This window comes from Acinonyx jubatus, chromosome B4 (assembly GCF_027475565.1).
Source record: "Acinonyx jubatus isolate Ajub_Pintada_27869175 chromosome B4, VMU_Ajub_asm_v1.0, whole genome shotgun sequence".
NCBI classification, from domain to species: Eukaryota; Metazoa; Chordata; class Mammalia; order Carnivora; family Felidae; genus Acinonyx; species Acinonyx jubatus.
This window is the reverse complement of record NC_069387.1, coordinates 122,117,685-122,140,455: the sequence shown is the minus strand read 5'-3', so window position 1 is coordinate 122,140,455 and position 22,771 is coordinate 122,117,685. Positions and strand designations below refer to the sequence as shown.

Here is a 22,771-nt window from a genome sequence, read left to right as displayed (position 1 = left end):
TTCTGTTGGTGTGGGAGAGTTCAGATTAAAAGGGTTGTGGGACATGCACCACCATCAAGATGAGACTTAACGAAAAGCGCTCTCAACTTTACTAATCCTCCCTAATATCTTTCCAAGGGTCTTTTTTTTCCCCCAGAACCAGAGAAAATCAAAGTAACTGACAGTGCAACCAACAGGACAGCTTCTCCCTCGTACTTCACAAAATACCACCATTTTGGTACGTGGTGCCGAGGTGAGGTGTGACCGAGCACCAAACCCCGAATGAATCTACGATGCTGGGAAAGCTCGACCGCGTCCGTGAGTCGATCAAACTTTTTGCAATTCTTCCCATCTCGGGGCTGCTCAGCTTCCTCAACCGTTGGTCTGTAATCCAAGGGGGATGAATGTGAAATCCACGGCCAAATGAGTCACAGTAATGGAGCCAGGTTCCAAAGATGATGGGAACTCGTGAAAGTGTGACCGGATCTATCGGGGGTGTAAGGGTTCCGGTGATTTATGGACTGGTCAAGGAAAAAGATGTGAGCAGGAGAGGCAGGGACACACAACAAGCATTACTGGTGGCTGGGGGACCCTTGGACAAGGCTTCAGGAGACAGGGAAGTTCCTCACTGCAGGACACAATCCAGGGGCATGGCTCAGCGTCCACCATTCAGAAGGGGACAGGACTAGGGAACTACGATGGGGGAGGGGACAGGAGAGGAGGCTTACAGGCCTAAGTGATGTCACCGTGCAGCAGGTGGAGAGCCTTTGAGACCCAGAGCTCCAAAGGACAGGAACAGCTTGGGGTCTTATAACCACAGGCCTCTACCTTATCAATGACCAACAGATGCTGGGTGTAGTTTCCCGGGATACGCAAAGCAGGCAGGCCATAAATGGCTAAAAATCTGCACGTTTGGGCTATTTTTAAATCGTGGATGTGTAAAAAATGGAGTTCGGCGCCAGGGTTTGAAGGTACGGGGTCTCAGCCTGCATCGAAGAAATAAAAAGCCAGGAGCCAATACGGTGGCCATCTTTTGCACATCTATGTAGCAGGAGGCGGGAGGGGGGGTCGTCATAGAGGCGGCTGTGAGCTAGACCTTGAAATAAACTTTGCCAGTCAGAAAGGCAAGAGATAACTAGACTTCTCATGGTGATCATTTTGTAATGTATACAAATGTCGTATCACCATGCGGTACGCTTGAAACTAATATCGCACGTCAGCTACACTTCAATTAAAAAAAAAAATGGCAAGGGAAGGCAGTCTTGGCAGAGGATCTGCAAAAAGGCACAGGCGCAGTGACGCGGGCAACTTCTAGGCCTTGCTGTTCAAGGCAACAGGACCGGCTGTGGGGGATTCGTGGGGCTGGAAGTCAAGGCCTGAGGGAAGGAGGCAGCCGGAGAAAAGGCCAGAAAGAAACAAGCCCAACACAAGATGTGGTGCTTGGGAGTGCCGGTTCTAGAATGCAGTTTTTTGGGTTTTGTTTTTTTTTAAATGTTTTATTTTTATTTTTGAGAGAGAGAGGTGGGGGGTGGGCAGAAAGAAAAGGGACAGAGAGAGACTCCCAAGCAGGCTCTGCACTGACAGCAGAGAGCCCGATGTGGGGCTGGAACCCACGAACTGCGAGATCATGGCCTGAGCCGAAGTCAGACACTTAACTCACTGAGCCACCCAGGCACCCCTAGAGTCCAGTTCTGATCTCATTACTTTTTCTCAGATCCTCTAGGTAGGTTACTTAATCTGTCTGGATTCCACGTCTTCAGCTATCAAAGAGGGTTATAAATACCTACTCCCATGCTGGCTATTCCCCGTTATTAATATGTCAGCAGACAGCCATAGTAATGACCTGGCCTTGGACCTCCATGCCTAAAAAAGGCTGACGCCATGCCACAGATAGCAATGCGAAGAAGTGACTATCTATAACCAAGACGGTGACCACTCCACATCTGTGCTGGGAGAACCTGCAGGAGACAGAGGAGAGGCAGGAGGCGGGGAAACCAGGAGACTACTGCAATAGTCCTGGCAATGGATACAGAGGGCCTGAACTAGAACAGTAACAGAAGGAACAACACAAAGGAGAGGAATTCCCAAGACATTTCTCAGCGCATCAACAGGGGCTGGGAGGCGGAAAGGATGAGGGAGAGTCCAAAAAAAAAAAAAAAAAAAAGAAGATTTCAATGTTTCTTTCTGGGGATTTCCCAATCTCTTCTCTCCATGGCCCCCAGTCTTTAAAGAAAAGTGCTTCAGTGGAAAGAAGCAAGGCCATAACCTTGGAACAATTCACTTTCTGACACAGTATTTTAAAAAGGAGAAGGAGGGAGACAGATGACGGAAGTAAGTGTGGCTAATGGAAAACGTGAAGGCTAGCTAGAGTGCCATTAAATTAGCCTCACTGGGACTTACAGCAGGAAAGTGGCACCTGTCTTCCTCTATGCTTTAGTGAGTCCTGAGCCCATGTGATTTCTCAACAAACCACCTCCACCAGGAAACACTCTTGCAGCGCATTTAAATCGTGAATCAGGGTCTGGAGAACAAATCTCTTCCCTTATCCAAGATTCTTCTGAAGGAGAAGGCACTCGGCTTCCGCATCCTCCCAGGGGTCCGCCCGTGTCGTGGGCGCCCCGGAGGTGAGCCAGGAGGCTGGTTCCGGGCGAACACTTCGGCAAGACCCTCGTGGAGACTCCAGACGTCTCCGTTTGAGGCTCACAGACAGGACGATGGAAGCAGCAAAATAGAACCTAACGGAGGTTTAGCCTACGTTCAAAGGTAGGTGGGCTTTTTCCTTCCCTTCATCAACTTTTTCCTGCAACGTTTTAACGAAGCTGCCGAAGGGATCACTACGACTTTATGCTGTGCTCTCCCTTCCTCCTACCTGGTCAATGTCTTCGGCAGCCTTCATCTCCACTTCTGTCACACAGGACACGGGAGGGCTCTGGTCACTCTGCCAACCTCTAGGTAAAGAAAGGTGCCAAAAGTACACGGACATGGAACTGTGTGATGGAACAATGCAGAAGCTAAAATGGTCAAAATGGAAAACGAGGGGGCAAATTAGGAAGTGGGGACATGGAGGAAGTTATAGGCTAAGATCAGAAATGATGATGATCAGGATGATGATGGTGAACTGTTTGCTGAGCACTTACCTCTTGAACAAATACTATCAGTTGTCCCCCCCCCCCCCCAAATCCAATCTCTCCTTCGTACATAGTAATAGAGTTCTCAGTGAGGTACCAGCTAAGGCCTAAAATTTCCCTAACTCGCTTTTGAATACTGCGGTCATATGACTAAGCGCTAGTCAAGGGGATGGAACAGAGACATGGGCAACTTTCAGGCCATACCCTCCGCTTCCCTTTCCCCCTTCCTGGCCGGGAGGCAGAGATGACGGCAAGAACTAAAGCAGCCACCTTGGACCGCGAGACGGAAAGCACATATTAAGGATGGCCGTGCAACAAGGGGAAGAAAATTGGCTCCCTCTGCTCTGACCAGACATCAGGGAGAAATGAACTTTCACCTTCCGAAGGCGCTATTATTTTTTGCCATCTCAAAACAGGTAACCGGATCAAACTCTGTGCTGTACGCATCACATGCGTTATCTCATTTAATCCATATGCAACTCTATAATAAAGTAGATACGACAGTTATCCTCATGTTGCCCTGGAGGACACGGGGACCCCGAAGGGCAAGTCACTTGTCTCAGCTTTCACAGTCAAGCAAATGGCAGGGCCTTGTTGCAACCAAGCGGCCAGGTTCCGGGGTTTGGAATATGAGGTCTCCTTGCCGCACGACCAGTCGACCTGAACCAAGGAAGGAATCTGACCAACTTCCAAAAATGTAAACCCGGCTTAACAATCCCCGCCGCCAAGGGTGAAGAGAGAGGCACGACTCCTTGGCGGTTCTTAACGGTCTCGGTCTGCAGGCATCAGTTTGCCCTCCATCTCCTGCCCCAGAGGCAGCGAGGCTCGGGGAGAGACTTGTCCACTGTTCCTTCACTCCAGTCTCCTCTCCTCCCCGGGGGCTGTGTGAGCATCGCAGTGTGAAGGGCGTCCACAGTCACAGCTGCCCTGACATCGCGGCTCCCTCAACCCTAGACCGAAGTCCGGTCAGCCCGGTGACATGCTGCTCACATTTCGACACTTCTTTATCGTCACGCTTCCCTTCCAGAAGATGCCGTCCCCCTCGGTGGATCCCGTGGAGTTGCACAATTTACAGAGAACTGCAAAGCCGGACACAGCTGTGCAAGGAAAGGCTGTCAAGTGCACTGCATCGAAAACAGCCAGGACACCACGGTTTCTCACAAGCCGTCAAAGTCAAGAATAACTCAAAAGCCCCCTGTAGTGCCCGGAGTGAGGAGTGAGCCGAAAATTCTATGTGGACACCAAAGGAAAGCAGCATAAGAGTCCTGTTCACTCCTTGCCTTTCTCGTGCCCTGACACAGTCTCGGAAATGTCCCCAGGACTCCATCTCCCTTTCCAAAGAGTGGCACGGAGAAGAACGGCCCCTGGCGACCCAGCTTCCAGGCAGCGGGGTGCTGGAAGCAATTTCTTCCTACATTTGCAAATGAAGTATGAGTCATTTCCTCACCAATTTCACTGAAATTTCACCATGCATTAGGGCATCTTAAGAAAAATCTGCTTTCTGGGGCACCTGGATGACTCAGTCGGTTTAGCGTCCAACCTTGGCTCAGGTCACCAAGTCGCGGTTCCTGAGTCCGAGCCCTGCACTGGGCTCTGTGCTGCCAGCTCAGAGCCTGGAGCCTGCTTCAGATTCTGTGTCTCCCTCTCTCTCTGCTCCTCACCGGCTCGCACTCTGTCTCTCTCTCTCTCTCTCTCTCTCTCTCTCTCTCTCTCAAAAATAAATAAACATTAAAGACAAGCAGCTTGTATCCACGAAAGAAAGAAAGAAAGGAAGAAGAGAAAGAAAGAGAAAGAAAGAAAGAAAGAAAGAAAGAAAGAAAGAAAGAAAGAAAGAAAGAAAGAAAGAAAGAAAGAAAAAAGATTGATTGATTTGCTTTGGGGGTCCAGGCCTGCCAGAAAGGACACAGAGAGAAAGAAGACTTGAACGTGCAGGTCTTACAGCGAGGCCACACTACCTGCCCGGGAGGGTGGCTCAGGTTTGAAGACAGGCCTACCTGAAAGCGTGCTGTGATGACCAGACGAGGTACATACTCATTTGGCATACAGAACGCGCTTAATAAACACTCGCTAGAATCACTGATTTCATTGTTCTCACCCAGGGACATACCCATACCGTGTGGCGCTATTAATACCCTCCTCTAACAGAACAGAGCACAAAGGCAAGAGCGGGGAGGATTCCTAAGGAAGAGTAAAAGGTAAGCCTTAACTGAGCCAATAATCGTTGACGAACTCCCAGGCTCAGAGCGAGGCACTGAGGAATAAAGACAAACAAAAGTCCCTTCGCTCAAGGTTCTCAGAGTCCGATGTGGGAAAGACAAAGAACAAATGATAACAGACTGGCTCAGAAAGTTGTGACTGAGGTTAAGACCCAGCGCTGCGCGAGTATCCAGAGGGAGCTCCAAGTCAGCCAGGAGGAGAAGGAGGGGGACAGAGCCGGGTAGTCCAGGAGGGCCTCACAGAGCAGGTGGTCCTTGACCTTGGCCTTGAAGGAGTTGCAGCCCATCAGGCAGAGATTTCTGCTCACGGCCAGAAGGGCAGACAGATGCCAGGAAAGATGTTACTCAACCCATGGGCTGAGTAGCCGTAGGCATGCGTCTGCTGGGGCTGCCCTAACAAGCCACACGCCAGGTGGCTTAAACAACACACATATTGTCTCACAGCGCTGGAAGTCCAAGTTCTGGGTGTGAGCGGGGATGGTTTCCTCCGAGGCCTCTCTTTGCCTTGCAGACGGCTATCTTCACAGCGTCCTCCCATGGCCTGACCTCTGTGCACGCGCACGTTTGCGCCCTCCTCTCCTTGTCTCCTAAGGACACCAGGCAGCTCGGATCAGGGCCCACCCACAGGACCTCCTTTTATCTTCCTGACCTCTTTAAAGACTCCCTCTGCAGAGGCGCCTGGCTGGCTCAGTTGGTCGAGCACCCAGCTCTCGATCCCAGGGTTGTGAGTTCAAGCCCCATGTTGGACCTGGAGCCTACTTACAAAGTAAAAAAATAAATAAATATAGACTCCTTCTCCAAATGCAGTCCTGTTCTGAGGCTAGGAGAGTTAGGACGTCAGCATACGAATTTTGGGAGGTCACAATCCAGCCCATAACACCACGAAAGGGTTTGCAGGAGAGTGACAGGAGCCAGTTTTCATTTGGGAAAGAGTACTCGGTGAGGAAATGGGAATACGGAAACGAAGAGCCTTGAGGCAAGCAGGCCACCAGGGAGGTGATGTGGTCCCCGCCTGGGGCGCCTGTTCACCTGGAGCCTGGTTGTTTTTGCTTAAGATACAATCTCTTGTCACCCAGTGCAAATCCCTGCCATTCCCTGCTGCGAGGAGCCTACTTGTCCGTGTGGATTCTCCCAACTACTGTTCCAGCATGTTCCCAGGCCAGGCCTGATCACCCACTGCCAGTACCTGCCAGGGTCTGGGAACCCCCAGAAGCTAAACAAGCAGTGGCCTGGGGAGCAGGAATAAAAACACTGCCTTGCATTCCAAACTCAAGTTGGGGACCCAGGACCCAAGGCCTGAGCATCAACCCTTCAGCAGTGGAAGAACAAGGGCTCTGGTGGCCTGAGGCGCCTCTAACCCCCGCCCCCCCTCACAAATAAAGCCCCGGCAGGAAGCCCATTAACACCTCACAGGGGCAAACCTCAGGCTTCGCAGGAGAAACTTCAAAAGACATCCCAGTCGCACAAAATGCCAGAAAATCATCAATCAAGCACACCATCCCAGGAAGTAGCCAGCTGAATTTGGGGAAGGAGTCTTGCACATAAATTAAATGTCCCTGAGCCCCCATATGGCTCTCGATTTATTACCGTGGAGGCCAACTGTGCTCCTTAAGTTTAAAAAGGATCAAGGCCTCTATAAACAGCATATAGCACTACCTTCATAGTCAAAGGGGGGAAAAAAATCGAGAGAAACTCTTTTTTAGTTCAGAAAATGATCCTTTTGTGAAAATAATTCCCACTACCACTGAACTCTTTGCCTCAAGTGTTATAAAATCCAACTGGCCAGGCGGCCCTTTAAAAATGTATAATGTCAGCCATAATTACCAATTGCCTTTTGGATCTGTTGAAATTCATTTCGGAATTGGATTTTCTCCCGAGTAGGTGACCTGCCTGAATGATATGCTAACATTCGGGCGTGTTAGCTGAAAATCTACGGCATTGCTTATAGACTTAAACTCTTTCTCCTCCCACCTCTGTACATACACACTCACCAACCTTTCGCTGCAAAAACAGCTAAAACTCACCATTCATCCTCCTCACGGCAGAGATGCAAAAAAGGGCCATCTGAGAAGCATTAATATTCCCTGGGGAGCAACAGTTGTGTAACACTGAAAGGCCTCATCCACCTCATTTCCATACTAAGACTTCATGTTGCCAGAATTTCGTTTTCTTTTTTTGAAGCATCCTGGTCCTTTGCTTCTCATAAGAATCAAAATAGCTAGGGCACTTACTCCACGCCAGGCTCACTTCACCTTCCTGTGAATACCGTGACTATTCCGGGTTCAGAAAGAGGGAACCAGGCTCAGAGAGGTTAAGTAACTTCACCAAGGTCACACAGGAAAAGAGTGGCAAAATAGAGATAGATCCCAGTCGAGGCTTGCAAGATCCAAATCCAAGCTCTAAACTGCTCATTTTAATGGCTGTCCCCGGGCTAATTCGAAAGATGGAAAGCTTGCCTCCCAACCAGCCTTCTAATATAATAGATTTAGAAGGTGTTTGCACTTAAATTTACCCAAGGCTCAAGAAGCCATTTTGAATACTATATACCAGGAGGCTTTAAAAAACGCTTTTAGAATTCCAATGGATACCTTAATACATAAGATTTGGTCTTTTCTCCTGGATGATGATTTCTTCCACCTTCTCCCGTTTAATAAGACAAGCACTTACACCACGCTTAGAGTTACACAAAACATGAAATCCAACTCTAGAATGTGGGTTCATCACAATGAGTGGACAAGTCACAATGGTTCCACGCCGTGCTTTGTTCAAAAGAGATGAAATCCAAAACAAAACAGGAATAGGTATGTGTCGGGTAAGAATGTGACTTAAAATTTAGGAAAACATCTTGTACCCTAGACCGCCAATTCCTTGAGGACACGGATCCTGTCTTATTGGGCTTTTTATCCCCAGAGCCCAGCACAAAAGTGGCACACAGTAGGTGCTTAATAAGGATTTGCCGAAATGGAGGATGGAGGGATGGATGGATGGGTGAATGGCTGAATGGAGGAGGAAATAAATAGATGAGTGGATGCTTACACGACTGATTACACCTGAAATTATCTGTAAGGAACTCTCTCTCTCTCTCTCTCTCTCCCTCTCTCTCTCTACAATGTTTTTCTGGCCAGATGTATATTTCCCACTGTCCACCCTGGATTTGGACAAATGAATGAGCTGGCTGTGGAGCCCACAGTAGAGCAGAGACGAGGGAACCAAATGTGGGCTGTTACTGAACTATGACCTTTCCCAAGGACAGACAGACAGATACCAACAACTGTCCATTTAACACACACATGCTGAATGCAAATACTTTTTTGGGGAGGCAGCTCTGTTTGTTGGCACCAAAACCCATTTGTGATCTCTGCGTGTCCTTCCCATTCTTGAGTCCCCAAAGGGGAAAGCACCATTTATTCAAAGCAAGCCGCTTTGGGTTAGTAACCACTCCAGAAAACAAGTCCTGTAGTGCCGTTCAATTCCAACTGAGGAGCGAGGAAAAAGAACACATTCGCTGGCTTTCGTGCACGCTGCAGCAATGAGGCTGCTGGTCGGAGCAGGTTCACGCAGGCATCTGTTTTCACAGTCCTGCAAACACAGCGCTTGAGATGGGCTTTTAAAGACAGCCATGTTCCCAGGGCACAAAAAGGAAACTGACATACAAATAATCTGCCATGTTAAACATGGGGAGAAATAAGAGGTAAACCGCAGGCAAAACTCGGGAGGAAATGCCAGAGTTCTAATAAGCAGCCAAATACTCCTTATACAATAAGGTGACACGGCTCTGTGGCTTTACAAAGCATTCACACAGAAAATGTTTCATTTGGGAAAACTCAGGAGAGGAGTGTGAACACCCCGTATAACCAATAAGGGAACCACGGCTCGCTCTACGAGGATTCGGTTACTTGCTCCGGATCACAGATGCGGGAACTAGAGACGGGGCACGTTTTGCATCCTGCTCTGACGCATTTCTCGTTGCTCCACAGAAACATTGTTGGCCCCACCCTGAGTACCAGGTTGTACCCAGGTAAGCTGCAAGCTGGAAACGGCTCCTGTCTTTATGAAATTACCAGGCCATTGAGGGTTGGAGCCAGAAATGTAAGCTGCCCTCCCTGGCCCCACAAGCACCAGGGAGTTCTCCATGAAGCAAGCTAACCAGAGGAGGAGGGAGGGAGGGCGTTAGGGAGAGGCAGAGAGAGAAGAAACCCCACCCACATATCTGAAACAGACAGGGAACTAACTGCAAGCTGACTCTCACCCATCCATCTTTTTTTTTTTTAATTTAAAAAAAGAACTTTTTTTAAATGTTTACTATTTTTGAAGGAGAGAGAGAGAGAGAGAGCAGGGGAGGGGCAGAGAGAGAGGGAGACACGGAATCCGAAGCAGCCTCCAGGCTCCGAGCTCTCAGCACAGACGTGGGGCTCGAACTCACGAGAACGGTGAGATCATCACCTGCGCCGTAGTCGTAGTCGGATGCTTAACCGACTGAGCCACCCAGGCGCCCCTCTCATCCATCCGTCTTAAAGTGATCTCAGAGACCAATTTCTATGTCTTAAAAATGAACCCGGTGGCACCTGAACAGAGAGAATCCAGTTGTCTTTCATACCACAAAGAATGCCTTTTTAAGGTGCGAATTACCTATTTCTAATTAGTCAAGCATCTACAAAAAGTAGACATTTTTTTTTTATAATTGCCCTATTTTCCACCCCACCCATCCCGACACACAGAAATAACTTACTGTGAAAACAGAGCCCAAATCAAGCATGAAAAAAAATGGCCAAAACATTTAAATCCTCAAATCAATTATACCACCTCATCATTTTACCTTGATCAAAGACAATTATAGAGACAATAAATAAAGCCCATCCTGCAGAGGTTCCCAAACACAGCTAGGGATCAGAAGAAGCACTAGAGAAACTTTTTCCTTTTTCTGAGAGAGAGAGAGCACATGTGTAGGGGGAGAGGGAGAGGGGGAGAGAGAGAGAAGGAGAGGGAGAGAGGGAGAGGGGGAGAGGGAAAGAAGGAGAGGGAGAGAGGGAGAGAGAAAGAGAGAAAGAGAGAGAGAGAGAGAGAGAGAGAGAGAGAGAATCTCAAGCAGGCTCCACGCTCCGTGTGGCGCCCAACGCGGGGCTCAATCCCACAACTGTGAGATCAGGACCTGAGTCGAAATCGAGAGTCAGACGCTTAACCGACTGAGCCACCCAGGAGCCTTGGGAATCTCTTTAAATGATACAATGCTGAGCCCACCTCTGGAGATTTGAATGAGTGGGTATTCTGGAGGGGCCGGGTTGGCCCAGTGTTTTAAAGCACCCCCCCCCCCCCCCCCCCCGTAATTCTGATGGTCAGCCTGCTTGAGAACCTTTGCAACATACCTAGAGAGATCATCCGAGAGCAAAGGCTGTCTGGACAGGACCCACCCCACCGCGTACCAAGCACGTGGGGAGGCTTATTCCACACACGTCATCCTTACAACATCTTTAAGGTTGGCACAATGACACCCATCTACAGATAACATACCTGGGGCTCCATGATTTGCTCAGGAGGTGTGTATTCCCTGGCTTCCCAAGAAAGCCTGCTCTATGCTCCTACCCTGCATAGAAAATCCACTGCTAAGGAAAGGAGCCAGGGCGAGCACCAGAACAGAGACACCGTACAAGTATTTGAGAGGCTGGCACTGGTTCAAGGACTGCCTTGATTTAACTTCCCAGTATTGATTAGTATAACTGGGAAAGAAATGCTAGTGGAGACAGATACCCTAATTTTACAAGCGCCAACCGAGTGGCCTTTGCCAGGCACGGGGAGGGTGCTGGGCGCCTGTCTGGGCTCTCACCACCGAGCAGGAACTACGCAGACCAAGTTCACGAGCCTGCAGCTCCGCCAGCCACAGCCTGGGTGCCCCGGCCCGCAGAGAGGATACAGGCAGGAAGTGCCCACTGGCAGGGAAACAGGAAACAATTCTCCAGGCCAGGGGAAGAAGAGGCCCATTTTAATCAGACGGTGGAGCAGACCCAAATCCGTTTTTCCCTCAGTGTCTGAAGCCTCAAAGCATCACCCCGGGATCCCCCAGGGGCCAGAGTGAGGTACTCTGACGCCCAAATGTAGGACATGCCCATCCAGAAATAGCGCCTCTGCCCAGGACACTAGGAACAAAGGTCACAGCCTGCTTTCCTGGAAACAGGCCAGAGCTACGAAAAATCAGGAGATGAAGGCTTCTATCTGGTTCGCCCGCTAACTCGCCGTGATCTTGGGCAAGTCACTTTTTGGACTTGCGTCCAAAATACAGAGGTGGAAGGAGACGATCTTTGAATTTCCTGCCAGCTCTGACCCCAGACCCACACCAGGCTGGCAGGACAAACATGCAGGGAGATTTCCCAAGGTGCTGACCACAGGGGACCAGGTGGGAGGGCGGCCACCCTGCTTGGAATTGCATTTGCCCGAGCATGCCTGTGGCGGATACACGCTGCAGGAGAGCACGCGGATCAGAAGGAAGTGGTTATGGGAGAAAGCAAAGGATAGAGACCCAGGGGAAAAAAAATATCTGTCCCAAAGGTCCCCTCCAGACTTGAATTTGATGGTAACTTCCAAATCTTCCCCTGTGGGCCTCCCAGTCATTCATCCACTCACTGAATAAACACATAGGAGAAACTGCACTGGGAGCCAGGGGCACTGAGGCCATTATTATTATTATTATTATTATTATTATTACTACTATACAATTAAAGTGGCTGGGAAATAAAGACATATATATCTAAGTGATGCTGGGATTCCCCTAATAGACAAAAAAAGTCCACCAGCAAGACTCAGAATGTGTCCAGTTCCTTCCCCTGCAACTTACATATTCCAAAGGGATATCAGGCAGTCAGCTTCGAAACAAAAGGCCACGGCCTCCAAGGCTCGAACAGAAGGGCAGACTCACACCCCAGGGGCCACGGATTGTCTGGCTCTCTGAGCAGAGACATGCAAAGGTCAAGGGCTCTCAAGGGAATTCAGAAGCACCCCCTCTGATGCTCAGAACCCAGAACAGATTTAGCTCCACCCACAGAACACCGCCCCCCACGGCCTTGATGCATAGAGCTTGGCCTGTGCTCTGCCAGGGTCGCGGCCCAGGAGAAAGATCCTATCGCTGAACAAAATTAACACATCCGAAGAATCTCCTTCAACAAGTGCTCTGCAATTCCAGACGACAGACCCATCCCTCCTAGAGTAAACTGAGGGTTAAAAAAAGAAGAAGTAGGGGTGCCTGCGTGGCTCAGTCGGTTGGGCGTCCGACTTCGGCTCAGGTCATGATCTTGCAGTTTGTGGGTTCGAGCCCCGCGTCGGGCTCTGTGCTGACGACTCGGAGCCTGGAGCCTGTTTCGGATTCTGTGTCTCCCTCTTTCTCTCTGCCCCTTCCCTGCTCATGCTCTGTCTCTCTTGGTCTCTCAAAAATAAATAAGTGTTAAAAAAAAAAATTTTTTTTTAATAAAAAAAAAAGTAAAAAAAAAAAAACAACTCACAACTGGCTATGCAGCGGCAGAAGTGACATTCATTTTCCTAACTACTACCCACGGACTGACCAGACCTTCTTACAACTAACTACCACAAGTACGCTGCTAACTTATCACTCACCATGAGGCTATACTGCCTCTCACTGAATGAACCCGTATCTATCCCTCTATAAAGTAGGAAGTATATACTTCTGGATAATCTGACAGAAGATGTAAGACCTTGTGAGATAAGCGGAGCAGGTATTATCAGACCCATTTGACAGAAAAAGATACTGATGCTCAGCAGTTCAGAGACTACCCCGAGGGCTCACAGCTGATAAGCAGTAAGATTTTTTTGGCTCCCTCAGGCCTCACTGCCTGCGGCACAGCTGTGCAGAGAGACGAGCGACTCCTGAGCCCTGCACCCTTGTTCAGTTCTGATGCCAGCGGCTAGGAATGACAGCTGAGGCAGAAGAAACTCCTAGACCCCGACAGAGTCCCCTTCTCTTCTGCAGCTGGGCCTCCTCAACTACACACGCACACTGGCTCCCTCTCCCTCCCTCCCTCTCTCTCTCTCTCTCCAAGTAGTTTCCCAGGAAAACATAATCATCACCCTTTAGGAACCCAGGCTGCACCTGCGTCGGACCTTCACTGCACCCGATCGTGAAGGCTTTGCCGAAACGGTTCTCGGGACAGCTGTCGTGTGTCCTGCAGCCGAGACGGACATCCTTGCATCTCGGCAAACCCCACTGCAGCCACGTTTCTGCGCCGCAGCTCAGAGGAATGGAAAGACTCAATTTAAGCCAAGCAAACCCAACAGGCTATCACACAAAGTGCCGATGTCAAATCAAACCTCATAACCAGCAATTACCCATCAAGCCGGGGCCGTAATGACGGGCTCCTCGGGGTCACCTCCCCGGGAAGCAGGGAGGGGGTTACTGAAGAGAGAGCTGGGATCGGACGAGTGAGATGACAGCCTCAAGAAAAAGGTGTTCCCCTCGCTTTTCGATACATCTCCCCACCCTCCGTGTCCGAAGACACAACCCTGTCCTCAGAGGTCAGAGCCCATCGTGCTAGAGGAGATTCCAGGCTCTCATGCTGTGCCCTCTAATTTTAAAGGAAGCCGGCTTTAGATAACGGTCTGCAAGGTGCTTCCTTTCAAAACTGCTGTAATTAAACTAGAAAAACGTTAATTTGTACCCTCGTGGTAAGAGGGTTTCCTGGAAATTCCTGAAAGGAAGTCTATAATCGATGAGTGGGTGAACGTCACACACGCAGCACAAGCATCTGAATCAAACACAGTCTGTGAAGCCTCAAAAACCCCCGGCTAAAGAAACAGCACTGCGTCCCCAAAAAGCATTGTGCCAGACCTCTATTGAGGGCTGGTAGCGTGACAAAGACAGACACACACACACACACACACACACACACACACACACACACACACTCACAGAGGAAACAACATTTGCAGTCCTGGGCCTCAAAGCTCCTTATAAGACGAGCTCCAACTCTTTAATTTGAAGAGAGAAGAAAGCATTAAAAAAAAAAATTTTTTTTAAGGAAAACAACAGCTTCTATTAAAATGCATAACACTATCTTTCAATAGATGAAAGGACTCAGTAGAAACACCATAAACCTCAGAATTACACGGTAAATTGCTTCTTTTGTTTAACGCAAATTAATATCATCACAGATAAGAAAACAATAAGCCCAACATCCCCTGTGGGACGCTATGTCCATAAGGCAGCTTGGGAGACTGTAGGTTGACTGAGGTGGGGAGAAGGAAGGAAGGGTGGGTCACGGCCACCTTCCCACTCGGATCCTCAAATCCTGTCTCATCACCTGAAGTATTTCTCCTGCAAGTGACACACAGATGACTTTCCAGTCTCCATTTTCCTTGCATAAGCCGCCAGACGCAGAGCCGGAGTATATTGGCTGTGACAGCACATCTGTCCGGGGCCCTCCCAAGTGCCTCCCGGAACACGACGCACAGACGGCGTGGAGTCTGCTGAGTGGCGGCCTTGCCAGGGGCTTCAAGAGAGTCAAAGTGAATCTGGCACTAAGGCAACTAAGCAACCTCTTGACTATCCCTTCCTGGGCCTCCCAGCAACTGACTCCCTCGGAACCACATAACTAATGAAGGAAATCCAGCATGAAAATGTGTGTAAATCCAAATCTTCCCTCTTGCCCACAGGATCCTGGCATGCAAGCCGATGGCAGGCATGCCGATTCAAAGACCGTCCTTGAACTCAAACGAGTTGTACATCCCACCTCCAAGGTGACCTTCCATCCAAAGTGACCCAGCATGCTACTCAGTGGGGAGAAGAAAGCGCGGGCACATAGTAGGTGCTCAGAAAATGCCAGCCGCTCCCTTAAGAAGAGGGGCCAATTATAAAATACCTGGCTTGGGGGGCCTGGGTGGCTTGGTCGGTTGAGCATCCAACTTCAGCTCAGGTCATGATCTCACGGTCCGTGAGTTCAAGCCCCGCGTCGGGCTCTGTGCTGACAGCTCAGAGCCTGGAGCCTGTTTCAGATTCTGTGTCTCCCTCTCTCTCTGCCCCTTCCCTGTTCATGCTCTGTCTCTCTCTCTCTCTCAAAAACAAATAAACGTTAAAAAAAAAAATTTTAAACACCTGGCTCAATTTCACCAAGCTTAGCAGCGTCAACTTAACTCACACCACATCACATGGACTCTGTGACCCCCCAGAGGATGCAATTCTTCCTGGGGTCTGGTTCCTGAGTCTCTTCTGGGGCCACATTCTCCTTCTAAGAATTCAGTTAAGCCTCAGAAGGAGGGCAAGTCCTCTCTCACCAACTCCAGTGTGACCAGTGGACCTTGGCATCACCTTGGAACTTGTCAGAAATGCATCCTCGGGGGCAGAAATGCATCCTGGCCCGGGCCGGGCCTACCAGGGGATGAGTCTGCTTTTTGGCCAGACCCCAGACGGATTTCCCCACATCTGAGATCGCTGTGTAAAGGGTGACGGCGGCCTTAAAACTGACAAGCTTCAGAAAGAAAAGACACTGACGGACAGAAGAACGAGACACGGTAAGACTACTGAAAACGACTCCTGAGAAGGATGTCAATCCATCATTGGTGCAGACAGGCGGGGATTAACCTGGCTTCAAGAAACTCACCCAACACGAAGAGTGAAAAGTGGACTCAGAGACAGGGGAAGCCTGTGGGTGGAGCCCAGGGCCCCCCCCCCCCCAGACATTGAGCTTTGGAGTGCAACTTTAATTTCTTTGAAAAATCCTCAGCATCCTCTTACGTTACATCTAAGATTTTATAAAAGAAACGGATCATAGGGGTCAAATTCCAGCTTCCCCAAATTACTGAACTGCCAGGCCCAGGAAAGTTACTTAACTGCTTGGGAGCAAACTCACTTCCGCTAACAGCCTCGCTGGGGAGGATTGAGAAGCAAAACAAAACAGCGCATAGAAAGTGCCTCCAGCCCATCACAAGTGCTCAGCACATATCAGTTATTGCCCCTTTCTCTCCATAAGTCTAGAAAAAAGAGCCCACAGCAACATTTTGTCCCGTGACCAGCTTAGGCACAGACAGGGGGGGCGGGGAGGGGATAAGGCCAAATGAATCCAACATGTAGCACAGAGGCGCTCCCAACAGGCCCCTTTTGGGTGCCCTGAGTGCACTGGGAGATACAGACGCCAGGCTGCCCAGTGTCTGTCAACTCCTGCCGGTTGCCCTTCTTCTTTACAGCAGGTGCCCCTTTCATCCAGTGTGGCCCATGGTGACATTAGGTGTCAGGGTGCTCTGGGGGCCCCCCTAGGACAAAGAAGCCGTTTTAAGCAGATGCATTAGCAGGTCGGCTGCAGAGAACAGTGGAAAAGCTCCTCTCCCTTATCTAACCACCCTGCAAGCCTCCCCTCTCACCCCTCATCATGCGGGCTGCCCACAGCCCAACGACCACTGGCGTCCCGGGAGCCCTCCATTTCCAAGCACCCCAAAAAGCGGGAGGAATGGTGTCTACCTCACCGCTTCATGGGGCAATTCGGAAATCGTCAAATAGCAGCCACACATAAGGGACTGATGACTGATAAATGGGAAAAAAGCAAAAGATGACCATTTCGGTAGCTTGTGCTTTAACACAAGGATGGGAGCCCCTCGTAAAAATTGTATCAATACACCTCTCACCGAGACAGAAACAGACACTGCTCTTGACTGAACACCAACGTGAATGAAAGAAAACCAAGAGCCGGGGTCTCTGCTCCCCCAGCTAACATCTGTCAAGGGCTTGGGCCAGGCCAAGACCCATGCTGAATGCTGGCTATTCCCCGCTTAATCCATTCAACAGCCCCAGGATGGCAGGTCGAGGTATTACTTCACTCTGTAGATGACAAAACTAGGGTCGAGAGAGGTTGAGTAACTTGCCTAAAGTCACGCGGCTAAGAAGCAGCCTAACCCCAGAGCAGGAGTTCTCAGTGGGGGGAATTTTGCCCCCAGGGGGCATGTGACATGGAGACATGTTTGGTTGTCATAACTGGGGGATTATTACTGGGAGTTCGTGGGCAAGAGCCAGAGATAGCACTAAAGATTCTCCAGGGCACAGGACTGCCCCGAACAACCAAGTATCATTCAGCAGATGTGGGGAAACCTCACCCCGAGCTTCTATTCTCATCCATTGCGCTATACCGTCTCCCTTCTTGTTTTCTAACGTGCCCACAAAAGGGCAATAAATATTTTTTTAACATGACCATAAATCAGAGTACCATAGCCCTGGAGTCAATGCTGAAATTGAAAACACTTATCATGCCTTGCTTTCCTTGACTTCCTCCAATGCTTCCACCCCAAGGCTTTGAACTTGCTTTTCCCTCCGCCTGAGCAGTTCTTTCCCCCTTCTCACCAAATCCCTCATGTGTGTTCAGGGCTCACACATCACCTCCTATGCACCAACCATTACCTTCTTTTTTTTTTTTTTAAGTTTATTTATTTTAAGACAGAGAGAGAGAGTGGGAGGGGGAGGAGCAGAGAGAAGAGAGAGAATCCCAAGCAGGTTCCACACAGCCAGTGCAGAGCCCAATGTGGGGCTCAATCTCACAAACCATGAGATCATGACCTGCACCAACATCAAGAGCTAGACACTTAACCGACTGAGCCACCCAGGGGCCCCCAACCATCACCTTCTTAATAAGTCCTTTTCTGACCATCCCACCCTTCCCCATAGCAATCCTCACCCCAGACATGACAGATATGTTTATCTGTACGTGATCTAGTTTGTCTCATTAGACTGTAAGCTCCATGAGGGCAGGAATCTGTTTCTGTGTTACTTACTGCTGTTTCCTCAACACACAGAAAAATGTCTGGCACACAGCAGGAACTCAATAGATATTTGGTGAAACAATGACTGACTGACTGACTGACTGAGTCATAAGTGAAGGAACTAGCTGAGGTTCCTTCCTCAGGAATTCAAGAGCGTTGGCTTTCCCAAAGCCTCAGCATCGTCAGGGGGAAAAGATCTCTACAGAACCTGGCTCATCTTGCTACAGTAACCGTTAGTCTAGATCCGGGTTGGCACACCTTTTCCTGCAAAGAGCCAGATAAATATTTTTGGCTTGGTAGGCTGTCCAGCATCTGGAGAAACTACTCAACCCTGCCACTGGTAGTACAAAAGCAACCCTGGAAGATACAGGACCGAATCATTACGCCTGGCTGAGTTTCGGCGATACTTTAAGAACACTGAAAATTTGGAGGCACCTGGGTAGCTCAGTCAGTTAAGCATCCGACTCTTGGTTTCAGCTCAGGTCATAATCTCACAGTCATGGGAGTGAGCTCCACATCAGGCGCCACACTGAGCGTGGAGCCTGCTTGAGATTTTCTCTCTCTCTCTCTCTCTCTCTCTCTCTCTCTCTCTCTCTTTCTCTGCCCCTCTCCCCACCTCAAGCACTCTCTCTCTAAGGTAAAAAAAAATAATAATAATAATAATAAACCTTATTTTTTTTTAAGTTTATTTATTTATTTTTTAAGAAAGAGACAGAGTGCAAGTGGGAGAGGGGCAGAAAGAGAAGGAGACAGAATCGGAAGCAGGCTCCAGGCTCTGAGCTGTCAGCACAGAGCCCGGCCCATAGGGCTCGAACTCACGAACCATGAGATCACGACGTGAGCCGAAGTTGGATGCTTAACTGACAGAGCCACCCAGGCACCCAAATAAATAAACTTAAAAAAAAACAAAAAAAACCTGATAATTTGAATTTCATGGAATTTTCATGTGTCAGTAAATTATTCTTCTTGATTTTTTTTTTCCAACCACTTCAAAATGTAAAAACAATTCTTAGCTCACAGGCCCCACAAAAACGGGAGATGAACTAGATGTGGCCCAAAGGCCACAGCTGACTCACTAGTTCCAGATCTTCACGAATTTTGGTGATCTATTCAACAGGGATGGCCCAGAGTCCTTGCAGGATCCTCATTCACCATCATGGCACGCCCCAGTGGTTGGCTCTTCACATCCTTGTCTACCTCAGTTTACCTCTGTGGAGACAGAGGCCTGACATGACTTATCCGAGGTCACAGCACCCGGGCCGCTGACTCCAGGGCTAGAATTCTGTCTGCACTTAACAGATTGTCACAAAACCTTGTCCATAATGGATACAAAGCCCTCAATTAATCCATTATTGATTTCTGAGAGTTAGCAGGGAGGATCCCAGGGATGTGAGCATCGGAATCAGCAATGATTCCTGAGCTGAAATACAAATGCCAAATCAATGACAGGGCAGCCCCGCATCTATCCCCCAGCCCAGAAGGCTGTGCCACCTGCCCTGGAGAAAGAAGACGTGGGTGCCGGCAGCCGTTTGCCCTTCGGTGTTACAGGAAAAAGTTAACGACACAGAAAATTGGCTGTGCTGCCCGGGATGGCAAATAGGAACTTGAAAGGTGAAGGCTTCATAATAAACACACAGGGCTTATACTTTAATACCTAAGCCAGGCGTGACCCTTTCCCACCTTAATTTCAGAAACGTTCCTGAATGGTAATTAAGACACTCAAACGAAAGGCAGAGACTCAGGGGAAAAACTCACATCCAAAATCCAAGAAGTTGGAACCGCATTCCTCAGGAGTACTGTCCCAGAAAAAAACCCTGACTACATATACATATCACCTTAAAACGGCCCCCAAGTCTACTGCACCAATGTTCTCTTGGTGTGTGGAAGACAAAAACAAACAAAGCCCTCCAAGTTCCAGCACGACCTCAAGGAAGGGCTACCTCCCCTCCCCCCCCTAGGAATCAGGTCATTTTGAAGCACCGATGGATATGCCAAAGCCCTGAGCCTCACCCCTCAGGGGCTGTACAGCTAGAATCAGAACGAAAATGGCCATAAAAACCAGGATGATGACTCAGTTCAGCAACTGAAGCAATGGACCCCTCTTTTGCTCCTTCCTCCCCAAATCCTTTGCTACAGAATTCTTAAGGCAAAGGTTTAACCCTAATAGTATCTCAATGAAAACATCTGGGATGGGCTGATGGGTGAATCCTAAACAAAAATGCCCAGATGCCTGGAGCCGGCTCTTCACACTCTGGAATTCAAGATGGCGTCTCCAGTTGGGTTTCCACTGATGACATTGGTGGTGCTTGGCTTGTTCTGTCTCTAAACTGCCTTCCCCTCTTCCTCCTCCGCTCTGGTCCTACAAGCTAACCATCTAGCCTGGATTCGACTTGCTGAGGAATCACTTTCATTGTGCTCCTTCCTGTTCAGAGAACTGAAATAGACCTTTTCTCAAGCAACTTCTTCTGTCTCAATAATTGACTATATTGGTGACCATAAAATTGATTTCGCAAACCAGGATACTTCTGAAATTAAAGGGGTACTATTAATAATTATGCCAGGACTACAGCAATAAACTGGAACTGTCCAGGACATACTAGGGCACAGGGTCCCGCAACTATAAGACGTTGGAGGAAGCACCCTGTATTATCTCGTTAACCCTGTCTCACCTTTTTAACCAAGTAGTTCCTAGGGGCGTCTGGGTGGCTCAGTCATTTAAGTGTCCGACTTCGGCTCAGGTCATGATCTTTCAGTCCGTGGGTTCGAGCCCCACGTTGGGCTCTGTGCTGACTGCTCAGAGCCTGGAGCCTGCTTCAGATTCTGTGTCTCCTTCACTCTCTGCCCCTCCCCTGGTTGTGCTTTGTGTGTGTGTGTGTGTCTCTCTCTCTCAAAAATAAACTTTAAAAAATTGTAATAAAAAATAAAATAAATAAATAAAATAAAATAAAATAAAATAAAATAAAATAAAATAAAATAAAAAACAAACAGTTCCCAGCACAACACCTGAAACATCACAGGTGCTTGATAATAAATATTTCTGAAACTGATTCTATAAATTGTAAGAGCCCTACATGGTAACATAGGTACCAGCTGCTTGGGATTTGTTTCCATAAATGCTGCAGATGATTACAAAATAAAATCCTACTAGAAAATCATGGCTTCTGATATTCTATGTCATTTTATTTCCACCATGGATATTTTAAAACCTCTCACTATATTGCGTATCATAATAATTAACAGTAGTTATCACATACTGAGTCCTGTGTATATTCATTACAGTCAAGAAACCTTGGATACACCCTCCCAAACACCCTAATAAGGAAGCATTAGTGTATCTAGTCTCTAAGTGAAGAAGATGAGGCCCAGCAAGGCTAAAGAATTCAAGGTTATAGATTCTGGCCAAGCTCATCCCCTTCCACTGACTAAACTGGCCAACCAGAACTTCCTGGTTCCCCAGGTGGTAGGTTTCAAAACCACTTCATGATCAAGACAAAGTGGCATGTCATTCAGCCAACTATCCCAGAGCCATGAAATTGGCCATGTGTGGTCCAGCCGTACCACTGACCGTCCGTCCACTGCACTAACTACAACATTACACGGATCCAAACTAAATGAAAAGGAGAAGACCTGGAAGAACATTAGAAAGACACTATGATAACATAAAGCACAACCCTTCTTTGAAGGAAGTCAGAGATGGGCACCTTGATTTCTAAGTTCCCAGTAGGCTTTGCAGGACAGCCCCCCAAATGGGACCTGCAAACAGAATTTCCTAAGTGATGGAAGGAAGTGAGCCCGTGGAGGTGAAGGGAGAAGACCTTGTATTAGTAACAAGACCAAAGAAAATTGCTTTTGAGGAGGGGAGGGAATTTAGGCTGTAAACTCCATAGGCTGGAGGCTGATTCAACCCAGGGTTGCCCCAAACTGCTCGGGCCTTTTGTCCAACTTTTTTTTTCTCAGTGAAATTCCACAAGTCTAAAAAATTCATCTCCCATGATGCTTGGATTTATGGGAGTTTCACCTCTAACACAAGAGGTTTAAAGCCCTCCCCCTTCCACCCCACCCACTTAAAAGTATGTATAAATTCCCCAAAGCTATGAAACAAGGCACTCTCATGGGTACATTCCTCAAATTACAAGCTACCAAAATACTTGACAGTAACACACTGGGTTGTTGACGCCTCTGTAAAAAAAAAAAAAAAAAAAATTCAAGAAGCTCACATACCCACTTGCAAGAATCACAAACCGACTTCTCCTAAATACACTCCCAGGAAACGAGCTGACCAGCTCAGCCCCAACAAGGGGAAAGCTTTGTCTGCCGAACAAGAGATTCTCTTCATTAATGTCTCCCTTGTATTGATTATGGACGACATGCTGTATAAACAGTTTCCACACCGAGGAGGAAGGAGCAAAGTTTTGCTGCAGTCACTAAATTCAACAGGAGTCACCAACTCCCTGCAGAGTCCATTCTGCTCCTGAAAACATATTCGGCCATCCCTCATCTCAAAGGCTCTAAATCCACCAAGATGGGCGCCATGTTCCCTGCAGCTGCCAGCCAGAAGACCATACAAACTTTGAGCCTAAAAATTAACTAGGTTCTGGGGCACCTGCCTGGCTCGGTCAGTAGAGCATGCGACTCTTGATCTGGCAATCGTGAGTTCAAGCCCCATATTGGGCATAGAGATTACTTAAAAAAAACAACAACAACAATTAA

At 48.5% G+C, this 22,771-nt stretch overlaps 1 protein-coding gene across 3 annotated transcripts in view; it reads right to left on the bottom strand.

Moving 5' to 3' along the window:
* The window catches only part of CHST11 (carbohydrate sulfotransferase 11), a 260,994-nt gene that overhangs the window by 193,267 nt on the left and 44,956 nt on the right, over window positions 1-22,771 (bottom strand). Inside the window, exon 1 of one of the 3 annotated variants that reach the window (XM_027070955.2) lies at window positions 7,912-9,625. The exons of the other annotated variants lie outside the window; for them this stretch is intronic. The gene's annotated coding sequence lies outside the window, so the exon portion shown is untranslated. Of the gene's footprint in view, window positions 1-7,911; window positions 9,626-22,771 lie in introns of those variants that run through there. 3 annotated transcript variants of the gene reach the window in all.